The following is a 22,966-nucleotide window of genomic DNA, read 5'->3' on the forward strand; positions in this document are numbered from 1 at the left end:
TCTTCAAGATCTTCAACTTGTAAGTGTTTCTTACCCTAATAAGTTGATATATACCTTAATCTAGTGATGTAACATGATTCCATCCGTGAAATCATTCCAAAAGTGTAGATCTTCAAGTTTCACCAAGAACACACACTAGTGTTCTTGGACTTTTAGCACCTTTTCAAGCTTCTACCTAGTAAGTACTTCTATCCTAGAGTATTATAGAGCTTGTTACACTTCTAAACATCAAGAAAACACCCAAGAAACCAAGGATCAAAGGTGTTTACGGTCCAAGATGTTCTTGGACCGTAAACCCCAAAAAGGGTGCCAAAGTGTGCCCTAGTCCCTTCTAAGCCTTGGAAACTAGCCTAGATCCATTCCTTGATGTGCTTAGTACTTGAAAACATCAAAAGACCATAAACCATTTGGGTTTACGGCCGTAAACCCAAAGGGAAATGGTCCAAGGACCGTAAACTCCTAAAAGGAGTGAAATGGTGCCCTAATCTCTTCCTAAGGCTTAAACATGAAGTAGGAATGCTTCTTGTGATCTTTAAGGCTTCAAAACACAAAATGGTCAAAGAAACATGAGTTTACGACTGTAAACTCATGGGTTTACGACCGTAAACTCAATGAGTTATGGTCACAAAACCGTAAACTCCAATAAAGGGTTCCCTTGAACCCTAAACTCCATAGCAATGTCCTACAACACTTAGATGCAATCCTTAGGACTTATAGCACTTAAATAAGGTGTTTTGTAACAACGTAAATTTTCAAAACAATTTTTCATTTTTAAATCATAATTTCATTCACATGATAATCACAAAACATAATGTGTCACTGTGTCATAACAAAAACATGTCCCAGAATCTCAATAACATAAACTCCATAAGTGTGTACGGATCATGTCGGCGCCTTCCCACGGTCCTCGCTAGTACCTGAAACACATATCATAACAACTGTAAGCATAAATGCTTAGTGAGTTCCCCAAAATACCACATGCCACACATACGCCTTTCCAGGCCACAACTCTGTAGGATCTTCCGATCCATGTGTCTCAGGGGACTCCCGTCCCAAATCCCGGTAGACCTTCCGGTCCTACCCGTATCGACCTTCCGGTCCGTAACCTCTTGACCTTCCGGTCTGTATCATGCATAATCATACATAGCACATACATATCACATAATCGCATATAGCACATACATCATAGCATACAAGACCTTCCGGTCACACATAAGTACCCTTCCAGGTACAGTATAGTGAGAAGACTCACCTCGTATGATGTCTAGTAACTCACGTGCTCGATATCCCTGAATCTCGAAACAACGACCTAGCCCCGCCTAATCACATAAAGTAATTATTTCAAATCATTAACGGCTCTCAAGGCTAGACTAATCCCTTCCTATGTCCTCTCAGAAGGTTAAAAGACCATTTTACCCCTCAATGGTCCCAAAAGTCCAATTGTTGACCAAACCCTAAAAGTCAACAAAAGTCAACTCTCCGGGTTACGCTGCGCGTACCAAGCCTGTACGATGGGCGTACCCGGCGACCTCACAGAAACGGGGAACGCGACCCCCTACGCCGCGCGTACTGGGATTACGCCCAACGTAACTCCCAGTTTCAGACTCCTTAGCTCTTGAGGTCTTAAACAGTTAAGACCCACGCCCAACTTTTAGATCTGACCATTTCTAAGCCTCTTAATCCATAAAGTTGGTGACTTTAAGCCTTTGCATGGCTGGACAAGTCACTAACACCCATAACATTCCATTACCCAACTCTAGAAAGCTCATAATACAAGCATGACCTCATATCAACGACCAAGATGGAAACCTTATGGATCTATAACACAAATATCGCTGAAATGGGACAGATCTAGGTCCATGGAGTCCTTTATGCTCATAAAGTCTCCACCTTTGGGACTTTAACCCTATAAATGGTCCATAAAGCACAAATCAAAAATAACAAGGAAATCTTTGAGCTTTATACCTCTAAGTGAAGCTCCTCCCTCTGTAGAACTCATATCCAAGCTTGTACTCCAACTTCTAGCCTCCACAAGAACCTCCTCTTCTTCTTTACTAACACACAAAGGCACTTTCTTGCTCAAGAACACACACACTAGCTTTAGAACGATAAAGTTGCTCTTCTAGGGTTTCTCTCTTAGGGATGGTGGCTGGGGACAAGACCATCTCATTCCTTTTATAGCTCTCAAGCCACAATTAGGGTTTTGCACCTGGGCCAACTACGCCCAGCGTAACCCTGGGTACGCCCAGCGTAACCCTGGGTACGCCCAGCGTACCTAGGCGAGTCCGCGTCCAAAATAAGCGCATGAGTACGCGCAGCGTACTCTTGAGTACGCCCAGCGTACTCATTTGCTACAATTTCCACTCAAGGGCTAATCTTGACAACTTGACAAAAGAGAAGGGTTAAATAGTTGTACCTGAATTTCGGGATGTTACAGTTTTACATGTCCTAGGATGTCTTAACTTTGTTAATTAGTTGTTTAAAGACTAATTGGATACATATATGTGATATTATATGTTAACTAGGATCATCGTGTGTGTACAAGTCTTCACTTGACACCTAGCATCCTATACATTTCGTTCATCCAAACCACTCACTACAGGTGAGTTCATACCCCTTAATTAACCTTCTAAATGTTTTTAAATGCTTTTATGGGGGGGATTCAAGTTGAACTATTATAGTTATTATATCAATCACATGTGATTAATAACTACCAAACAAGTGGATTTCTTACTTTTCAAACTGTGTTATCAAACTGTTTTACTTCAAACTGTTTTACAAACTCTTTTACATATCAAATACTTTTATTAAAATCTTTTAACTTATATTATGTGTATCTATATGGATATAATTATATAAGTAGGATTGAAAGGACTTAGGACTGATAGCTCACCTTACTTCCTGTTCCTTGTTTGGTTGTGGACTTAGGGTATTCGGGTTATTTGTCCGAAGGTCGTTTGAATCCTAGTTATATATCATGTATATATGTATAGATATAAAAGGTTACTTCTTTCATTCAGTTCAATGCCTTTGGGTAGCAAAGGTATACAAACATGTTCATATACACAAACAACATTACTAGTAAACTATAATAGGTATAGTTTAGGAAGATACTATTACTAGAACAATGAAACATACAATGAGTCAGTTCATTCATGAGTAATACATAGTGATGAGAAACAAACATAATACATAGTGATGAGAAACAAACATAATACATAGTGATGAGAAACAAACATAATACATAGTGATGAGAAACAAACATAATACATAGTGATGAGAAACAAACATAATACACAGTTATGAGAAACAAAACATATAGGCTAGACAGAGAAAGAACACACAATACAGCTAGCACATACATATACATATACATATACATTACTTACATTTATGTGAGCCACTTAACGGGGGCATGGCACTACTTGTCATGACCCGTTTTGTATCCAGAATCTCCTTAAGTGGAGAGCGTATGAGTTTGTGTATAGATCTATACTGGATTGACTATCCTACACCTTGCAGCTCGCTACAGTGGGACTTGCAAGTCTACGGGTGCCAAACGTCATTTCTTACGACGTCTTACATCGTCGTTTTTCTATAGAGTCGGTAGCAGGATACAGGCCGATCACATGGTACTTTAAATAACAATTGGTTTAAAGTAATTAGTACAGCAGTAGTTACTTAATACAACACTACAGTACTATTTCATTTTCCCTTTACATTTACTTTGTGATATTCACACAATAAACAATAATGTAAAAACTATATTTTTGGTTAATGATAGTCAGATTTTAGGAAAATACACACTCTTACAAGAGACACACACACAGATACTAGATGCCTTGGTAGAAGGCTACTTTTAGTAGGAAACATAGGGTTTTCTAGGAGAGTTCAAACAATTACAAACTTTTACAAAACTTATACATTACAGACTTACAAACACTTTCATACAAATACAGACACTAATATACTTATGAACTCACCAGCTTTAAAGTTGATAAACTCTTTCAAAATAACTTGTATTCTCAGGTCGCCAGTAGACAGGTACCGGAGCCAGGTTTTTTAGAAGATGGAGCTCGTTCAAGACTCATCTTTTATTTTGATGTATATTTTTGGTGTCTATAAAACTTGACAGAACACACCTGTATTAAATTATATTGTTAATGCAATGGATGATGTTGTTGCTTGTTTACTACTTTGCATTGTTGTGATACTGTACATGACGTCCTCCACCCCCGAACGTTTCCGCCGTTCCGGTTTTGGGGTGTGACAATTGTGCCCTCTCAAGTTTGTGACTGGGATGCCGAGGATCACAAACAAGGTATGAATAACCATGCAAATTAACTTGGTACCCTTAATCTTTATCACCTAATCGATGTGTCGGTTACCCACACACGCTCCACCGATCTATGATAAACATTAAGTCACCCTTTGCCACTCTTACTAGTCCATGTTAGTGCGTCGGTTACCCACACACGCTCCACCAACAACTTGGTAAGGTACAAAGTGTAATTTCATGGGTTAGCACCAAATTCACATTTTCCTAAGTAACTAAGATTGGGAATTTATAAGTGTTTAGTTACTTAGTATTTATCATTATACTTTTAATGAAGGGAGAATTAATGTCCTGTCAAACCCGTTCGGCTAACGACCCTCCGCCAGTCAAGGAAGCGGTGGGTGAGAGTGGACACCCATTAAACTGCCATTTTATAGGCAGTAACCTTATACCCCTTATAGACCGGCTTCGTGAATGAGGCCTACTAACGGTAAGACTGACTTACTCTTATACATATATATATATATATATATATATATATATATATATATATATATATATATATATATATATATATATATATATATATATATAAGGGTTAATTAAACCTATAATATTATAATAGTATAAGGGTTGAATTTTAAACTATTTAAAAAACTAGGGTTTGGAACTAAAGTATACATGGGGGCTAACTTTACAAATTCCAAAACTTGAGGGCAAGTTTTAAACAATTCAAAAACTTTTGGTTTCCATAACTTATGAGTTTAAAGTAGTTTTAATGAAAAAACTCTTAAAGTTCCATAACTTGAGGACAAGTTATGGAAGACTTTAAAACATTTAAAAAAAATAAGACTCTTCATTTTCATAACTTATGGAAATCTTATGAGTTTTAAAAATTATAAATGAGACTTTTCATATAACCTGAGGAAAATTTACAAAAACACATTTTATGAACAACTTTTAGATCAATTTGGATTGAAAACAAATTATCACATAATTTTTCTATTAATTTAAACCAACTCATAAGAACAAGATAATTCAAATCAAACAATTTTCATGTAATTTGTCTAACCATTAAACTAATACAAAACATGAATCCATTGACAACTATCTTTGAAATTGGATTAGCATGAAAATTACCACATCAAAAACAGGTTTATAAGTTCAAAAACATCTTAGGGTAATGTTCATAGTCCAATTCCAGCCAAAAAACTTGAAGATATGCTGTCAGGGGGTCCAACTCGTCGAGTGCAAGAACCAACTCGACGAGTTGGATGAATGTGTTCATCGACTTGTCGAGTCCCTCAATGGACTCGTCGAGTCCCCTGTCCAGACAACATAAAACTTCGATTTTCAGCCATTTGCATCAAGTATAATTGAAAACAAGCCTTGGCTCTGATACCACTGATGGGTTTTAGTATACTACAACATCCTATGGTCCATATACAACCCTAAGTGTAACATACCTTTTATGTAGCTGGAAGTCTTTATGCATTTGGCCTTTAAGAACTTAGTGCCCCAAGTGTTGCACCTCAAATGAAATCACAACTCACCTAGAACAAAGGTGACCCTTGAGAGAGAAACTCCATGCACCAAAAACCTTCATGAACTCCAAGAACATGCACACACATAAGGTGGCGGTTTTAGGTCATCATATATGTATTTATATGTGTGGTATTTCAAGGGTCATGGATATAACCCTAATCCATACCCATGGGTTTTTATGATCTATGGTTCAGGTGGCCCAACTCTTTATGTATTCATACATAAACTTGGTCCAACATGAATCATAAGCCCAACACATATAAATATAACTAATTACCATAATTATTCCCCATAGATTTAATTAGTCTCTTTTGATCACTAAATTAATTCCAAATTAATTCTTGATCAATACTAATTAAAACATATAATTTCATATTAATATATTAGAACTTATAATATATTAATAAATCATATATAACCTTCTCTCAAGAGTCCATCCTAACAAATTATCCTGGTGTTATGCAACCCAAATGGACCATGCTACTCTCGGGTCGAGTACATACCAATAATAGTCATGGGCTTAGACATCTAATCCAACACTTTTTCCCCGAGGGGGAAAAGGTGGGATTTTCATCCTGCCTGCTGAGGGACAAGGAACGAGACTGGTGGGAGGAGGTTACCCGAGTTGTTAGGACATCTGCAGTGAAACTGATGACCTGGGAGGACTTTGTGCAGAGATTTCAGATGGAGTTTGCACCGGCTATCAAGGTGCAACAACTGGCGAGGGAGTTCCAGGACCTTCGCCAGACCACCGAGACTATGGCGGAGATCACCGGCAAGTTCCGACAAAGGGATCTATTGGTTCCGCAGTATCCTGCAGATGTTGAGATGAAGAAGACTAGGTATCATGACATGTTGAGAGATGACATCAGGGAGTTTGTGAGTTTTTCAGGGTGCATGACCCTGAATGATATGATTGAGAGGGACCGTGAGCGGAAGATTAAGCTGGAGCTTCGGACGAAGCGCAATCCAAAGCAGGTGCAGACTGTGGTGGGCCAGAGCAAGAAGCCCAAGGTTTCTTATTCTCATTCTAGGGGCCAGCAGGGTCAGGGCCACTACCGCAAGTATGACCAACAACATAGTGGGGCATGTCGGTCAACGGGTTCAGGTTGTTACATGTATGGGCTGACTGATCATATGAGTGGGGATTGCCCCCAGAGCGCACTGATTTGCTTCCATTGCAATCAGACCAACCATAAAAAGTTTGATTGCCCGAGATTGATAGGGGGAGTTGTGGCGGCGCCTGCACCAGCCACGTTGAGAATTACTGATGGCCGTCAGGGCAACGCGGGGACCCCTGTGATGAAGAGCAGTACATTTTAGCTGACCACCGATGAGGCCCGGGCATCACCAGATCTGGTTATGGGTATGTATCTTATCTCTATCTTTTATTGTTTTCTTTATTTTATGCTCATATTTATGCTTGATTATGTATAGGGACCTTTTTGGTCAAGGGTACGTCTACCCATGTTTTGTGTGATTCGGGGGCTACCCGATCCTTTGTATCTCTTGCACTCAGCAATAAGTTTTTCGATGCTCCCGAGACTTTAGATTCCCCTTTAGAGGTGGAGATTGCGGATGACCGTACCGTGAGTGCTTCGAGGGTTTTATGTGGGTGTATCCTGAACATGTTTAGTGAGAGGTTCTCTATTGATTTGGTGTCGATACCCTTGAGAGGATCGAAGTTTATCATCAGGATGGATTGGTCAGGCCCCAATGGGGTCGTGATTGATTACGAGCGACAACTGGTGAGAGTTCGAACCCCAAGTGGGGAAGAACTGGTTATTGCTGGTGAGAGAGTTCGCATTGGCCATCTCTCTGTTCAGCTCTGAGGTCCAGGAGATATCTACATTAGGTTTGTTCTGGGTTCTTAGCCTATGTTTCTGATACACAAAGTTGAGGGTACGACTGAGTTGAGCAGGGTACCCATTGTGCGGGATTTTCCTGATGTTTTCCCCAAGGAATTGCCTGGAGTGCCTCCCGAGAGGCAGGTTGAGTTTTGGATTGATTCGTTGACCGGTACGGCTCCGATAGCCAAGGCGTCGTATCGCTTGGCACCACCGGAGATGCATGAGTTTTCTATGCAGCTGCAGGAGCTGCTAGACAAGGGTTTTATTCGCCCGAGCAACTCTCTGTGGGGAGCACCGATCCTATTTGTGAAGAAGAAAGACGGTTTACACAGGATGTGCATTGATTACCGGGAGTTGAATAAGCTAACAGTGAAGAACCATTACTCACTCCTGAGGATTGATGATTTGTTTGATCAGCTCCAGGGTGAATCTTGGTTTTCCAAGATTGATTTGCGATCAGGGTACCATCATATGAGGTTCAGGGATGAGGATGTGCAGAAGACAACTTTCAGGACTCGTTATGTTCATTACGAGTTCATGGTGATGCCATTCGGGCTCACCAATGCACCAGCAGCGTTCATGGACCTCATAAACCGGGTATGCAGGCCGATGCTGGATCGGTCTGTGATTGTATTCATTGATGATATTCTTGTCTACTCCAAGACCAAAGAGCATCACGAGCAGAATTTGCAAGAGGTGTTGGAGACCCTGAGTAGGGAGAGGCTTTATGCCAAATTCCCCAAATGCGAGTTTTGGTTGTGCGAGGTGCAGTTTCTGGGGCACATCGTCAACCAGATGGGAATCTTGGTTGACCCGGCCAAGATCGAGGTTGTCATGCGTTGGGAGGTCTCGAGGACCACGTCTGAGATTCGGAGTTTCTTAGGGCTTGCATGGTATTATCGGAGATTCATCCAGGATTTCTCCAAGATTGTAGTGTCGTTGACCCGTTTGACAAAGAAGAGTGTGATCTTTCATTGGGGGCCTGATCAATAGTTGGCTTTTGAGACTCTGAGGTGGAGATTTTGTGAGGCCCCAATTCTCGTGCAACCTTAGGGTTTAGACGATTTTGTGGTTTATTGCGACGCCTCTATTTTGGGTTTGGGATTTGTTCTTATGTAGAGGGGTCATGTGATTTCTTACACTTCGAGGCAACTGAAGCCTCATGAGGCGAACTACCCCACACATGATTTGGAGTTGGGGATCATGGTTTTTTCCCTCAAGATCTGGAGATACTATTTGTATGGGTTTCGGTGTACTATCTACACCGACCACAAGAGTTTGAGGTACTTTATGGACCATCTAAATCTAAATATGCAGCGGTGGAGATGGTTGGATGTGGTAAAGGATTACCATTGTGAGATCATGTACCACCCTGGGAAGGCCAATGTGGTTGCCGATGCTTTGGCCGCAAGACGGAGAGTACCCCTATCAGAGATGTTTGCTTGAGGATGGTTGTCACCTCTTCTTTGTTGTATTTGATCAAGGAAGCTCAGGTTGAGGGTTTAAAAAGAGAGAATTGGAAGGCCGAGTGGATCAGGGGACATATTCCCTTGTTTGTCAGGGACAACCGAGGATTGTTGACTCAGTGTGGTAGAGTTTGGGTCCCGGTATTAGGTGGGGTGAGGCAGACGGTTCTGGAGGAGGCGCATAGGTCAAAGTTGTCTATCCATCCGGGGGCCACGAAGATGTACAGGGATTTGAGATTGAGTTATTGGTGGCCCTGCATGAAAAGTGAGATAGCTGGTATGTTGAGTGATGCCCGACTTGTAGGAAAGTCAAGGCTGAACATCAGAGACCCCATGACAAGATGCATCCCTTACCCATTCCCATGTGGAAATGGGAGGAGACCACCATGGATTTCATCACAAAATTACCAAGGACGGCTCGTGGTGTTGATTCTATATGGGTCATTATGGACAAATTGACCAAGAGTACGCATTTCATTCCGATTGTCGAGATCATATCCGCAGAAAAGTTAAATGATATTTATGTCCGGGAGGTGGTGGTTCGACATGGGGTGTCAGTTTCGGTGGTTTAGGACCGGGATGTTTGTTTCACCTCCAGGTTTTGGAGGAAGTTTCATGAGGAGTTAGGTACTCATTTGTACTTTAATACGACTTACCACCCTCAGACCGATAGCCAGAGCGAGCGGACGATCCAGACGCTCAAGATGTAATACCCCGATTTTCAAATATTACATTTTGACCCTTGAAATGAGTTTTGTTTGCAAATTGGACCATAGTGGAATTGTAGTAATTTTTGGGCAAATCATAGTACATTGGGCATACTCCATTTGTGAGAAAACCGTAATATTGAGGGTTTGGACCCTATTTATTGATCGTTAAGTTTCATTTCTTCACCCCATTCCCAGCCTCCATCCTTACAAACGTCTTCTCTTACAAACCCTAGCTCCATTGTTGCACTTTGAAGCTTGAGTGTGTGTTTGGTGTGTTCCAAAAGAATAAGAATGTGGTGGTGAAGCTTGGAAGCTAGAAGCAAGCTTGGATCTGGAAGTTTTGCATCCTTCTCCATCTCCAAAAGGTAAAAAGTTCCCACCTTGATAAATGAGTTGCTAGATCTAGCTTGCATGATGAATATGAACTTTTGTCCCAAATATGGCCTTTCTTGTGTATGACATGTTATGGAACGTTTGGGTTGTCCTTTTGGATGTATTTCCATGTCTTGAGCCATAAAAATATGACCTTAGCCCCTGAGATTCCTTCATGTAAGCCATTACGAGCTTTAGTGGTTAAGACAAGTTAGCGTTTTGCTGTTGGGCTTGATCTAGAAATGTAGAACCATAAAGTTGAAAACTGTATGGTTTGGGATGCCATTTGGGGCTAAGACTGAAAGTTAGACATAGTGTCTTAAAAAATTTAGCCCTCAAAATGAAGATGTTAAGCCATTGTGTACGCTGGGTGTAACTGGAGTACGTCGGGCGTACGCCTGAGGGGAACCCGATCTGGATCGCGAGTACGCAGGGTGTACTTTGTCTGGGTTGACTTTTCTTGATTTTGACTTGGACCAAGGTTAACCAAGTTTGACATTAGGTTAAACTTGAGGGTTTTGATTGGTGATTAAGATTTTATTGGTTCTAATGTTAGTGGATCCGCGGGATCAAGCAGAGTAGCGGGGAGCGTATCACGGTGTTCTCGGGTTTCTTCATTTCAGGTGAGTTTCGCCTCATTGTACCGTAGGTCAAAGGCACCAATGTCGGCCCACTAGTTTTTGGTTATCTGGTAGTAGAGGGATGTCTTAGGGACTATATATAGTCATGCAGGATAGATTGAGGACTCTTGATCTAGGCTCTCTTACCTGTTACTTGTTTGGTTGTGGTTCTAGAGTAGGATCACATGTCCGGATGGCTATCTCACCTCTGATTATATACGGTCATGAATTTATTGGATTATTGCTATTTAGTATGTCGCTATGTTGTAGTGATCTGCTAGATCTGTATCTTGGTGTCGAGTATGTTGTTATGTTGTAGTGATATGCTATATCTGTATCTTGGTGTCGAGTATGTGGTTATGCTGTAGTGATCTGTTAGATCGGTATCCTTGTATGTAGGATGCTGCTATGCTGTAGTGCATTGTTGGATCTGTATGTTATCTATACCTACTGGTTATCATCTGGTGGAGTGCCCTAGAAACTGTTTGTAGTCATGTAGGATAGCCTGAGAACTCTTGGTCTAAGCTTTCTTGCATGTTCCTTGTTTGGTTGTGGCTCTAGAGTAGGAATATCTATTTGGGTGGCTATCTCACCACTGGCTACTTATGGTTACGCATTTCATGGAGGTTAGTTGGTAGTGGTACTGTGTGTTGTGAGAGGACTAGTAGGTAGGAGTGAGCTAAATGATTATTGTTTGTCTGTATTAGTGCCTACTTGATCCTTGTTGTTTATATGTCGACATATGCTGGTAGTGGATTGAGGCGGTCCTGCTGTATGCTATAGGCCAAGATACCCAGTGTGGGCTGACTGTAAGTCGAAGGCACGGAGGCTCTGGTAGCACGATTGAGTTGAGGCGGTAGGCCAACAAACCCTTGGTATTCCAACTCGATGGTTGATTGGACCCAATGCATGCTTGTATGTTTATCGTATGGGGTATTTTGGGGGAAACTCACTAAGATTTATGCTTGCCCAGTTGTTTATGGTTTCAGGTATTATCGGTGATTGCGGGAAGGCGAAGGCGGGACTGTACAAACTCATCAGCATCATTGAGGATTCCGCGTTTTCTATGATACTCTGATTTTTAATAAATATAATTTGGAATAAACGGTTTTCTTAATAATCAATTTATATATTGGGAAGTTTTACCTTAATAAGAATGAAAAATTTTGGTTGTGAAAAATGGGACGTTACACGAGGATAGGCTTCGGGCTTGTGTGTTGGATTTTGTAGGGAGTTGGGAATACTTACCTTCCACTGGTCGAGTTCTTCTACAAAAGTAGTTACCATGCCAGTATTGATCAACCACCAAAGTAGTTACCATGGGAGAAGGTGCAGAGCCCTGGTTTGTTGGGACGAGGTAGCTCATCGGGTCATGGGAAGCACCGAGGTGGTGCTTAAGACCACATAGTTGATTCAGCAGGTGCGCGACAGGCTGCGAGTTGCACAAATCCGGAAGAAGAGTTATGCCGACCGGCGGCATTCAGATCTCGAGTTTCAAGTGGGAGACTTGGTGCTTCTGAAGGTGTCGCCTTGGAAAGGCGTCATCCGATTCAGGAAGTGGGGCAAGCTGGGCCCCAGGTTTATCGGACCTTTCAGGATTTCGGTCCAAGTGTGCAAGGTAGCATACCGGATAGATTTGCCAGACGAGTTCAGTCAGATCCATAACACTTCCATGTGTTGCAGCTTCGGAAGTGTGTGGTCGATGAGTATGCAATTGTTTATCTAGATGATGTTCAGGTCGATGAGTTCATGGAATATGTGGAGAGACCGGTGGAAATTTTTGTAACACCCAGTTCCTACTAGAGGAAGAAAAAGAAGGAGCTAGAAGGTTGAAGGAAGCAGTAGATCCAAGGTTCAAACTACATTTCCAGCCCCTTAAAGGTATAAAGTTGCTTGCTTGACTTTCCTATTGCTACATCTCTCCATGTTTGAGATTAGGGCCATCTTTTAGAAATTTTGTGAACCTTTTTGAGTATGGAGTATGATCTGAAGTTGTAACTTCAGATCCAGATCCTTTTCATCCCCTTTAGCCAAAAAGTTCACGAATTGCTCTTACAACTCAGCGAGTTGGGTCGCAGTTTCCCCAATCTCTTCTGATATTGAGCAACTTGTTAAGTTTTGAAGAGAACTCAACAAGTTGGGCTCATTTATGGACTTGAAGATCATGGAACTTGGCGAGTTCAAGAACAAACTTGGCGAGTTCAAGGAAATGTCCCAAATTGTATGAAGAAGGACTCGACGAGTTCAAGGAAGAACTCGGCGAGTCAAGGGCTAAACACTTCAACTTGTATGAATAAGGACTCGACGAGTTCATGGACAAGCTCGGCGAGTCAAGAGCAAAAAGGTCCCAATTCTGTATGAAGGAGAACTCGACGAGTTCTTGAAAGACTCGACGAGTAGGATTGAAGTTCCTGGATTTTGGTGGATTATGGAACTCGACGAGTTGGTGGACCAACTCGGCGAGTTGAGTCAACCAGATGTTTAATTTGACCAAAAGTTGACTTTGACCAGGGTGTTGACTTTGACTTTGACCTTGACCTGAGTTAACCCTTGAAAGGGTTGAGAGTATGAAATGGTAACTAAGGAAGGATGTTATGTGTAGGAGTTTGAGAGGAGTTGATTCCCGCATCGAGGATAGTTCAGACACTTCACGACATTGAAGTGAGTTACCTTCCAGTAGGAGTGGGTCTACGGCCACAATGTCGGCACACTAGTAGGAGTTGTTTGTTAGATGATTGTCTTTGTGATAATTATCTAGGTTTGCTACTACCTGATATATTTTATGTGCTAGCATGTTATGATGATATGTGATAGTGGTAGTAAGGAGAATAGTCCCCATGTCACGGTCGTAAGGACCGAAGGGTAGGTTGAGCACCCTAGAATGGCTTGACACGGGTAGGTCAGGCACCCCAGAATTGCCTGGCAGGGTAGGTCGAGCACCCCAGAATGGATTGACATGGGTAGGTCAGGCACCCAAGAATTCTCTGGCAGTATGTTTGTTATATGGTATGTGGTATGATGCGGGAACTCACTAAGCTTTGTGCTTACAGTTTCCAGTTTTGTTTTTAGGTACCTCTTCTTCGAAGGGGAAGGAGCCGACACAGTAGCAGCGTATCACCCACACAGGATTTCTGCATTATGAGATTCTTGGGATTGTACTCTGACATTATTACTATTTTATGATTTGATTTGAGACACGTGACTATGTTTTATGAAATGATATGATTCGATGATGTTTTTCAGTAAACCTTTTGATAAGTTACTTAATTAAAAACAAAAATTTTTGTCTTGAAATTTTAGATGTTACAAGTTGGTATCAGAGCCTTGGTTTGAGGGATTCGGACACACCTTCGGGGGTGTCTGGACTCAAATCGAGGGTTTGAAAGATTTTTACAAGAAAATAGTTTTTCTAAAATTTAAAATAAGGAGTTTTGAGAAAAAACAAAGTGTGTGATGCGTGCGACCGGTCGAGCTCAAGTAAGTTTCCCCAAGATACCCATACATGTTATGTTATGATATGATATGATTATGAGAACTGCATGCTAGATTAGGGATAAGGATCTAGGAATGATGCCTTATATGCCTATTGTCTTTGTATAAGAACTGCATGCTAGATTAGGGCTAAGGATCTAGGAAGATGCCTTATGTGCCTGCTATATGTGCTTATTGAGTTACATGCTAGAACTGATTAGTCAGCAATATGATGGCCTGAATAGGATATGCTTGGTATGGTTACTCAATGCTCGAATGGTGCTAGCTTTGTGCTTTTAGGAGTTCTAGTTATCTTTAGCTAACTAGTAAACGAATACGTTAAGTTACATATTGCGAGGACTAAATAATTTCAGAAGGTTAGGTCTAGCCCTATTGCTCAGCTCTTGTTTGAGTCCAACCGTTGTAGCGTAGGACCTCTCATTCGAAGAATTATCTGGTCTTAGCGATATGTAATGGTATTCGCGAGCTAGTTAGGTAAGGGTAGCAGGGATTCCTTATGCAGCTGATGGCAGAGAGTAGGTCGGAGAGTTACCCTAGGGTAAGCCTAGGATGAGATTAGTGCAGAGAGCAGTAGTAGTAGAAGGGACTTGGTGAAGTCAAGGCAATCCTTGAGGAAAGTACGGATAGATGTGGAAGGTAGTATGGGCCCGTACTACTAAAAGCAGAGGATCCGTACTCGATTCAAGGAGGGCTAAGATAGAACCAGGGAACTTGTAGAATGTGTGAGACCTCTCGAGATTATGTATGAACCTGACAGTTACGTGTTTTGTTTCAGAATGGTGGTGATTACGCGTCACGGAGCAGGAGATTCAGGGTCAGGATCAAGTTCGGGATCAGGTGCCGAGCCAATTGATGAGGGATTACGAGAGTTCATTGCCTCTGAGATCACGAGAGGCATCCTTGAGTTGACCCCGGTGATTTTCGGGTCGATCAAGGAATGGATTATCGAGCTGATGGAGTCTGCTCAGTTGACGAGCTTCTGCCCTGAGGGGTCGAAGGTCCGGTATGCTGCAGGTTATTTAAGGGACAGAGCTCGAGATTGGTGGGAGGTGGTCAGTGATTCTTTCGGATCCCCAGCGGTTGAGGCTATGACTTGGTCAGACTTTGTGACCAGGTTTAAGGCTGAGTTTGCACCGGCTGTAGAGCTTCAGCAGTTGGCCAAAGAGTTGCTTGATATGAGGCAAACGACAGAGTCAGTGGCGTAGATTACCGCCAAGTTCAGGGAGAGGGCCTTACTGGTACCTCAGTATGTAGGGGATGAGGAGATGCGGAAGACCCGCTACCACGACATGTTGAGAGCTGAAAGTTGGAAACATGTCAGCTACTCGGCATGCCCGACATTGGATGACATGATCGCGAGGGCGAAGGAGAGGGAGATTGACATTGAGCACCTCCGGAAGAGGAAGGCAGAGACTGAGCAGGGTACTGGGGTTTCGGGGAAGAAAGGATCCGACACTAGGTCGAAGGGCCAGCCGGGCTAGATCTGCTGTAGGAAATGTGGCAGACCGCATGAGCGGGTTTGTAGATTGGGATCATCGGGCCGCTATAAGTGTGGCAAGACTGGGCACTTAGGCAGAGATTGTACTGCCCCTACTCCCACTTTCCAGACATCAGACTTGATTTGCTTTCATTGCAATCAGAAGGGCCATAAAAAGGCCAACTGCCCTAGATTGACAGCAGCAGCGCCAGTGGCGGCGCCAGCTCCAGCGACCCTACGGATTACGGATGGCCGACAGGGCAAGACATATGCTCCGGCGGTGAGGTGCCGAGCCTTCCAGCTAACCACCAAGGAGGCGCGTACCGCACCTGATGTGGTGACGGCGATGTTTTCTTCTCCCTAACTCTTATTTCATGTCGATTATGATGTTTATGTGCTATGTTTATGTGTTATGTTTAGGATCGTTCCATGTGAACGGCATCCCAGTTTAGGTGTTATTCGACTCGGGGGCTACCCGATCATTTGTCTCTCTTGCACTTTGCAAGAGGTTCCCTAAGTCCTCGGGCATGTTGGATTGCCCTTTAGAGGTCGAGATTGCTGACGACCGATCAATACGGGCATCAGAGGTTTTCATAGATTGTGTTTTGAGACTGTATGAGGAGCGCTACCTAGTAGACTTGGTTTCCATTCCGTTGCGTGGGAACAAGGTTATCATATGCATGGACTGGTTGAGCCCTAATGGGGCAGTGATCGACTGTTGGCAGCAGTTGGTGCATGTCAGGACCCCAAGTGGGGGAGAGCTGGTGATTCAGGGTGAGAGGCCACAGCAAGGACCAGCTTTGTGCTCAGCAGCGAGGGCTAGGCGCTACCTTCAGCAGGGTTACGCAGGGTACGTCGCCTATGTCATGGATGCCCGGGAGGCGGGTAAGGCGACCGCGAGTGATGTGCCAGTGGTGCGAGAGTACCCGTACGTATTCCTAGAGGAGCTGCCTGGGATACCTCTGGAGAGGCAGGTGGAGTTCCGGATCGACCTGGTCCCCGGTGTGGCCCCGATAGCCAAAGAACCATATCATTTGGCTCCTCCTGAGATGCAGGAGTTGTCTACACAGCTGCAGGAGCTATTAGACAATGGATTCATTAGACCTAGCAGTTCACCCTGGGGAGCCCCGATCCTATTTGTGAAGAAGAAGGACGGGTCGCATCAGATGTGTATAGATTATCGGGAACTAAACAAGGTAACGGTGAAGAACCGTTACCCACTCCCGAGGATTGATGATCTCTTCGACCAGCTACAGGGGGCATCTTGGTTTTCCAAGATAGATTTACGTTCATGCTACCATCAGATTAGGGTCAGAGATGAGGATGTGCAGAAGACTGCGTTCCGGACTCGCTATGGCCACTACGAGTTCGTGGTGATGCCCTTCGGGCTCACCAATGCTCCTACCGCGTTCATGGATCTCATGAACCGCGTATGCAGACCGATGTTGGATCGGTCTGTGATAGTTTTCGTTGATGACATCTTGGTTTATTCCAAGACGCGGGAGCAGCACGAGGAGCACTTGCGAGAGGTGCTGGATACCTTAAGGAGGGAGAGCTTGTACACCAAGTTCTCCAAGTGTGAGTTCTGGTTGCGCGAGGTGCAGTTTCTTGGTTGCGCGAGGTGCATTGAGACGGATATTGTGCGAGGTGTCGATCTTAGCCCTACCAGAGGGCGTGGAGGATTTCGTAGTATACTTCGATGCGTCCATCTTGGGTATGGGCGCAGTGATGATGCAGAGAGGGCACGTCATCGCCTACACGTCGAGGCAGCTGAAGCCTCACGAGGCGAATTACCCTACACATGACTTGGAGTTGGGGGCGGTTTTTTTCGCCCTCAAGATTTGGTGACTCTACCTCTATGGGGTCCGATGTACCATTTACACGGACCACAAGATTTTGAGGTACCTCATGGATCAGCTAAATCTGAACATGAGGCAGCGCCGGTGGCTAGATGTGGTGAAGGATTACGACTGTGAGATCCTCTACCACCCGGGGAAGGCCAATGTGGTGGCCGATGCTCTTAGCCGCAAGGCGGCCCCGATCAAAGATATTTGCCTGTGGATGACTATAGTGACTCCACTTTTGGAGCGAATCCGAGAGGCACAACAGGAGGCTATAAAGGAGGAACATTGGAAGAGCGAGCGTATTATGGGTCAGATGTCCTCTTTCGACTATGATAGTCGTGGGTTATTGATACTACACCGTAGGGTGTGGGTCCCATATCATGGAGGTGTGCGCCAGGTTCTGATGGAGGAGGCGCATAAATCCAGGTTTTCTATTCATCCCGGGGCAACGAATATGTACAGAGATCTTCGTACTGATTACAGGTGGCCCTGCATGAAGCGGGATGTAGCCTGGTACGTCGACAGATGCCTAACCTTCAGGAAGGTCAAGGCCGAGCACCAGAGGCCTCATGGCAAGACACAGCCGTTGGATATCCCTATGTGGAAATGAGAATATATTACTATGGATTTCATCACAAAGCTTCACAGGACCGCACGGGGAGTGGATTCAATTTGGTTCATCGTGGATCGATTGACCAAGAGTGCCCATTTCATATCGATCCAAGAGAGCATCTCGGCCGAGAAGTTGGCCGATATCTACATCCGAGAGGTAGTATCCCGAAATGGAGTGCCAGTCTCCGTGATTTCTGACAGAGACGTGCGGTTCACTTCCAGATTCTGGAAGAAGTTTCACGACGAGTTGGGTACTCGTCTGCACTTTAGCACTGCTTTTCACCCGCAGAAGGATGTTCAGAGCGAGCGGACCATCCAGACTTTGGAGGATATGCTGCGGGCATGTGTTTTAGATTTCAATGGAAGTTGGGATACCTACCTTCCCTTGGCAGAGTTTTCCTACAATAATAGCTACCACGCGAGCATCGACCGTCCTCCCTTCGAGATGTTGTACGGGAGGAACTGCAGGACCCCGATTTGTTGGGGTGAGGTTGATCAAAGAGTCATGGGGAGTACCGAAGTGGTACTCAAGACGACGGAGAGGATCCAGCAGGTCCGGAGTAGGCTCCAGACTGCTCAGAGTCGGCAGAAAAGTTATGCCGACAAGCGTCGTTCGGACCTGGAGTTCCAGGTCGGGGATATGGTTCTCCTGAAGGTGTCACCTTGGAAGGGTGTCATCCGGTTCATGAAACGGGGCAAGTTAGGCCCCAGGTACATCGGTCCATTCAGGGTTGCTGCCCGGGTGGGCAAGGTGGCATATAGGTCGAATCTGCCAGCCGAGCTCCGTCAGATTCATAGTACCTTTCACGTCTCCCAGCTGCAGAAGTGCTTGGTAGACGACTCTGCAGTGGTGCCTCTGGAGGATATTCAGGTGGATGACAGCCTGAACTACATTAGCGACCAGTAGCTATCCTCAACAGGAAGTCGAAGGATCTGAGGAACAAGAGGGTCGAGCTGGTGAAGGTGCAATGGCAGCACCGCAAGGGCTCAGAATGGACTTGGGAGCCGGAGGACGAGATGAGGGAGCACTACCCCGAGCTTTTTCCAGATGCAGCAGCAGACTTCGAGGACGAAATCTAAAATAAGAAGGGGATATTTGTAACGCCCGGTTCATGTTAGAGGAAGAAGAAGAAGGAGCTAGAAGGTTCAAGGAAGCAGTAGATCCAAGGTTCAAGCTATATTTCCAGCCCCTTAAAGGTATAAAGTTGCTTCCTTGACTTTCCAATTGCTAGATCTCTCCAAGTTTGAGTTTAGCCCCATCTCTTAGAAATTTTGTGAACCTTTTTGAGTGTGGAGTATGATCTGAAGTGGTAACTTCATATCCAGATACCTTTCAGCCCCTTTAGCCATAAAGTTCACGAATTTATTATGCTTTAACCCTCCCCTTTGGCCTAGACTTCATTTTAGACTAGGAAATGGTGTTTTTGGCTCATGATACCTTGCATGCACGTAAAGTTTGTAACTTTACGTGTAATATGAACCCTAGGAGTTCAGATCTACGTTTTAGATATGTTAAGCCCGACTGAAAGTGGCTGTATGGATTTGGACATTGAGGGACTCGACGAGTCGCTCTTACGACTCGGCGAGTTGGGTCACAGTTTCCCCAATCTCTTCTGATATTGAGCAACTTTTTGAGTTTTGAAGAGAACTCAGCAAGTTGGGCTCGTTTATGGACTTAAAGATCATGGAACTTGGCGAGTTCAAGAACAAACTCGGCGCGTTCAAGGCAATGTCCCAACTTGTATGAAGAAGGACTCAATGAGTTCAAGGAAGAACTCGGCGAGTCAAGGGCTAAACACTTCAACTAGTATGAAGAAGGACTCAACGAGTTCATGGACGAGCTCGGCGAGTCAAGAGCAAAAAGGTTCTGATTCTGTATGAAGGAGAACTAGACGAGTTCTTGAAAGACTCGACGAGTAGGATTGAAGTTCCTGGATTTTGGTGGATTATGGAACTCGACGAGTTGGTGGACCAACTCGGCGAGTTGAGTCAACCAAATGTTGAATTTGACCAAAAGTTGACTTTGACCAGGGTGTTGACCTTGACTTTGACCTTGACCTGAGTTAACCCTTGAAAGGGTTGAGCGTATGAAATGGTAACTAAGGAAGGATGTTATGTGTAGGAGTTTGAGAGGAGTTGATTCCCGCATCGGGGACAGTTCAGACACTTCACGACATTGAGGTGAGTTACCTTCCAGTAGGAGTGGGTCTAGGGCCACAATGTCGGCCCACTAGTAGGAGTTGTTTGTTAGATGATTATCTTTGTGATAATTATCTAGATTTGCTACTACCTGATATGTTTTATGTGCTAGCATGTTATGATGATATGTGATAGTGGTAGGAGGGGGAATAGTCCCCGTGTCACGGTCGTAAGGACCGAAGGGTAGGTCAAGCACCCCATAATGGCTTGACATGGGTAGGTCAGGCACCCCAGAATTATCTGGCAGGGTAGGTCGAGCACCCCAGAATGGCTTGACATGGGTAGGTCAGGCACCCCAGAATTGCCTGGCAGTATGTTTGTTATATGGTATGTGGTATGATGGGCGAACTCACTAAGCTTTGTGCTTACAGTTTCCAGTTTTGTTTTTAGGTACCTCTTCTTCGAAGGGGAAGGAGCCAGCACGGTAGAAGCGCATCACACACACAGGATTTCCGCATTATGAGATTCTTGGGATTATACTCTGACATTATTACTATTTTATGATTTGATTTGAGACACGTGACTATGTTTTATGAACTGATATGATTCGATGATGTTTTTCAGTAAACCGTTTGATAAGTTACTTAATTAAAAACAAACTTTTTGGTCTTGAAAATTTGGATGTTACAATTTTAGATCGAAAGACGAAGACTCTACACAACAAGGAAGTGTCATTGGTCAAGGTCCAATGGCAACATCAGAAGGGTTCTGAATGGAAGTGGGAGCCAGAGACGGAGATACGAGAACACTACCCAGATTTATTCGAGGCAACAGACTTTGAGGCGAAGTCTAGTTCAAGTGGGGGGGGGGAGTTGTAACACCTAGATTTCAAGTATTCATTTTAACCCTTGATTTATGTCTATTTTGCAAGTTTAGTCCCTGATGGCAATTTTATAAATTTGAAAACCTTTGGAGTACGCAAGGCATACACCCTCCTATACAGGGCATACTCCGGAGCGCCTTTGAATGCTGAGTGTACGCAGGTACGCAAGGCGTACGCAGCCAGAGTGAAAACCCTAAATTTTAGGGTTTGGACCCTATTTAAACTCATTTATGGCCTCAAGCACCTTTTACCTTCAACCTCCCTCCTCATCTCGAAAACCCTAAGAGTGTTTGTGCTTTGTGACGCTTGTTGGGCCATTTTGGTGACTTTTTGGAGCTCGTGGAGTAGAAGGAAGAACATTGAAGTGGTGGTGTTACACTCAAGGCTTTGGATCCAACATTTAGTCCCCTTTGTGCACCTTGTGGAGGTAAAAAGTTTCAAACTTGATGATAAAATCTCTTGGATCTACTTTTGCTCAAGTAGTTTCCTTTTTGGTCCCAAACTTAGCCTTTGTGAGTAGGAGGTACTCCAAGGCATTTGAGTTGTCCTTTCCGAGGCTTTTAGGGGTGTTAAGTCATAAAGTTGGGTTCTTGGTCACTAGTTTTCCCCCATGCAAGTGCTAGATGGTCTTAATGGGTTAAGAGGCTAGGGTTTTTGGTTTTAAGGACTTAATAGCCATGATAGGCCATAAAGTTGGAAACTTTATGGCTTAGGACATCTTATGTGACCTAGATCTGAAGTTTGGACGTGGGTGCTTAAGGGATTAAGCACTTAGTTAAGAGGTTGGAAAGCTGCCTCGTACGCAAGGGGTACCGAAGGGTACGCTGAGCGTACGAGATCAGCGCCCCGTTATTCGGTTAACTGTGAGGTACGCCCCGCGTACATGAGGAGTACGCCCCACGTACTGACTGAGTCAACCTGATTGACTTTGATCTGGTTTTGACGAGGGGTTGACCTAGGGGCATTTTAGGTATTTGAATGGTAGTCTGAGTTTTGGTGGTTTTTAATTGTAAAGGTGATCGGTAGTGTAGGTGTCGGAGCAGCGTGTCAGTTCAGCTTTTAGTATGTCTGTGAGGTGAGTCTTCTTACCACCTTAAGTGGGCCGAAGGCACCAAGGCCGGCACACTATATTTCATGAGTAGAACTATATGTTATCGTATGATTCTGTCTGTTGTGCTTGTATGATTTATGCATTGAGCTATATGGGCTCAGAGTCATTACATACTCGGGGTTGATACTAACCCGGGGGTTGATTCGGACCCGACACAGCTATATGTTGTATTTTGGGTTGATACGGACCCGGGGGTTGATACGGACCTGACACAGCCACGTGCTGTTATTTGATATGTATGTTGTATGTGGTAATTTGGGAAGCTAACTAAACTTTATGCTTACAGTTCTTGTTTATGGTTTCAGGTACTTCCAGTTCCAAACGGAAGGACCCGACGTGATGGCACAGCATCCTCCCCACATGATTCCCGCACTTGATGTTTTTGTACTCTGATGTTTTGGAATATTGTAATGAATGATGGATTTTGATACAATCAATGAATGAAAATTAATAGTTTTTAAATGAAAAATTTTGGCACTGGTTTTTGGGTCGTTACATTTAGAGTTTGTACATGATTTTAGACTATAATTCTTTCATTTTTGGTTTCATATTCAATGACTTACAGTCCC

Source organism: Lactuca virosa, chromosome 5 (genome assembly GCF_052849685.1).
Source record: "Lactuca virosa cultivar CGN04683 chromosome 5, Lactuca_virosa_CGN04683_v6, whole genome shotgun sequence".
NCBI lineage: Eukaryota > Viridiplantae > Streptophyta > Magnoliopsida > Asterales > Asteraceae > Lactuca > Lactuca virosa.